Here is a 3,316-nt window from a genome sequence, read left to right on the forward strand (position 1 = left end):
TGCTTTTAGACTAGTCGACTAGTCGGATACAAAACTTTCGTTTAAACGACAGTCAAATTAGTCGTCGCGCACATCCCTAATTAATACCAGGTGTAAAAAGGGTGTTCTGATTGATTTGTCATTCCTTGCCTGTTCTTGTGCTTAAAAATATGTAGATTTTGAGGCACAGATTGCACACATTGCTGACTTCATTACATTTGCTTTCTCAGCCCTTAGTTTTATTCGATTTTGATAAAAGTCTTGAAAAATAAGACAATATGGTATTACTTCAGGCCAGCTTTGACTTTGCCTTGGGCTGTCAGGCCTGGAAGCATGTCAACAGCGCAGACAGGTTATTGCACTGTGACAAACTCCGTATGGAGCATCCCGGAGTTTTCATTTAGGGTTTCTCCCAGAGTGGAAGACTGCCAAGTCTGCCAGAGCCCTTGTAGGAGCAGACAAGCTTCCAAATCCGCCCAGTCGACGCTGCGGCGTGCTTCTCTTTGATGCTGTGGTTACCTGCTGTGTCCTATGCACAGTACTGATGTAGCACCGAGGCTATCAGCCCACACACTCCACCCTCTGACAGCCGAACTCTGTGCTGCTTTCTGCTGGCTCTTGCTGTCTTTCCCTGTCTGAGACCTCATACAAACCTGCCTGCTGCATGGAGGGTAGGAGATTTGCAGCTTTGCAACTGGTATGTAATCACTATCCGTTTTAACAGCCTGTTTATTGTGCTGTCTGTAGGGATGCACACATTTTGGCCAATATAGAAGAATCCATGTTAAAAATCTACTATTTTTGTTTAAAAAAAAAAAATCACTGTAGTTTTTGTCAGTGTTATATCAATGTGGTAGTCTTTAGGTAATTTTTGTTATTGCAACATTGATTTGATTTAGATTTATAAGCATTTGATTTGATTTGATCAGTCAAAATTTTGCTTAAAATTTTCTCTTAGTCATGCTACAACAATTATGCAAAATAATTTTGTTAAAATATTTGCTATTTATTTAACAGATATATGTTGATACTTGACACCACTCTGTAGATTCCAAAAATGAACATTTTTACCCAGACCTGATGGTATGATACCAATAAATTTAAATAACTAGTATCGGCTGATAACCAGTGTGGTCCTGTATATCATGCATTTCTAATTTTCCACCAGGAAAAAGCATACTGCATGTTTTTGACCTTGATGCGCAGACTGCAGTCAAACCCATTTTTTCTCCCTGCGTTGTTACTTCTTTGACTTGTCGGATATTGACATTTCTGACTCTGTGGAAGCTGTGCTCGCCTCGTTCACTGTCCGCTTCTCTCTGGGTGTTTGTGAAATGAGCAGTCTGTGCAATCAGCACAGTGCTGTTTGACTCGTTGAAGCTCCTCTGACCCGCCGTGTGTATGTCCTTGTTCAATGATTGTCCTTCAGTTCACTGCAGTGCTCAGCTCCTCTCCTCCACACAGCTCGGCCACTTATCTGACCAGGTGGCTGATATGTTTTCTTTTCTCTTTCTTTTCATTTCTCCCCTTTTTTCGCTCAGTTTTTAGCATCCTACTGCAAGGGCACCTTTTTTTACATTCCTCTCAGGAACACTTAGATTGCCCTCTTTCGATGTCTTTTCGTCACTCTCCATCTTTTCCACACACATACAGTGCACAAACCACTAGAATTTACAGGGATGACAAAATTTGTACCTTAGAGAATTGGTTATGTGTCAGGACATCAGATGGCAACCCAACACAATATCAAAATTGTTTATTATACAGATGTAATGTTATTGAAATTAAGTGTCGATGTTGCCATGAACTGCATAGGCCCTACAAATTGCGAAATTATTAACATTTAAAATTGCTCAATTGGAAAATGGACTATTTTGGTTTCTAAATGTCTCTGGAATTTCAATAGTTTAATGCTCAAGCCAGTAATTCACCACAAAACAGATTGTGGTCTGCTCAAATTAGTTTATCCTCTTTTGAGTGAACCTGTATGAAGTCATATTTCCTTTTACCTTCCGTAATTTTGTTCATGGTTTTTGAGGATAAGGACATGCCAAGAAACTGGTCCATGTTGATATTTGTGTAATTTGGCTAGTTTTTACCAAGTGACAGATATACTGTCTGTACTATTTTTATTAGATGTACACCAATTTTTCCATTTTCTCCTTGCTTTTAAATATGTTTGTTACCATCTGAACTATGATTAAATATAGGGTTAGTTTAGTTTTATTATTTTTAATTAGCAATTGTTGACAACCCAGACTGGTGACCCTTTTTAGGAGTTTAAAACCAGTGCCATAGAGGACCTTAGTGAGGTCCCTATTTTGTTCTGCAAAAGGTACAAAAAGGTTAGGGGTGCTCCGATTGATTGGCTACTGATCACTATCGGTCGATAATCACTTTGGGATGTTTGATCGGCAGTCTCTATAAAGGCCGATCTCAAAAAATGGATCTAAAGCTGATGATGCGTCTGCCGTGAGAGATTTGGCATGACATGCAGTGGCACCGTCTCAGTCTCTGTCCGGCGCGGGTGAAATAATTATAATGCTGAAGGGGAGGTACAATTCATATTTCTTCATTAAATAACTTATAAAATAATTTGAAAACTTTCTGTGAGACATAATTTCACAAACAGCATGAGTGAATCGCCATGCACGCTCTCTCTTTCTCTCTCAAAATGTGCAAATGACTTCAAATCACATCATGTCTGCACTTCACCTAACTGTGCACACTGCACAGTTGACACAAATTATCACTTGCACAATCGAGGCAGTGCCGCGTCGTCACTAAAGTTTATAAATTGCATTTCTTTTTAATTCTTGCCATTGTTTAAACCATTTAGCGCTCGAGCGCTCTCCTGGAGACCGTGCGCTCATGCACACTCAAAGAGCACACACATAACGTCAGGTTTACATTACTCCGTTTGCAGTGCGTATGTGGTGCGTATTTTTTCCGCGCTCATTTTAACGAATTAAAGCGTTCACACTGCACACGGTTGCGGTCCAGCAGTTCGTTCCAGGAGCGTTGCGTCTGCAGCAGTGCAGAGATCGTTTCCGCTGCACGTGGTGAATTAAAGTAACAGCGCATTGTTTGTGGTAAATATGAACATGAATTGACACAAAATGTAGTAATTACACCATAAATGCATATAATTAAATTCTACTGTGTTTCACAGTCAACACATAGGCTATGGCTTTTTGACTAGGTTTAAAGGAAAAGAGCACTTTTAGATAGGGCTGCACGATTAATCGAATGTGATTGTGATGCGTATCTTGTCAGTAAAGCCGGTTCTGTGATTAGTAGTAAATCTCCAGCACGTGCTTTCAGATGGAGCAGCGTT

The sequence above is a fragment of the Sinocyclocheilus anshuiensis genome, unplaced genomic scaffold (assembly GCF_001515605.1).
Source record: "Sinocyclocheilus anshuiensis isolate Anshui unplaced genomic scaffold, SAMN03320099.WGS_v1.1 scaffold984, whole genome shotgun sequence".
Lineage (NCBI taxonomy): Eukaryota > Metazoa > Chordata > Actinopteri > Cypriniformes > Cyprinidae > Sinocyclocheilus > Sinocyclocheilus anshuiensis.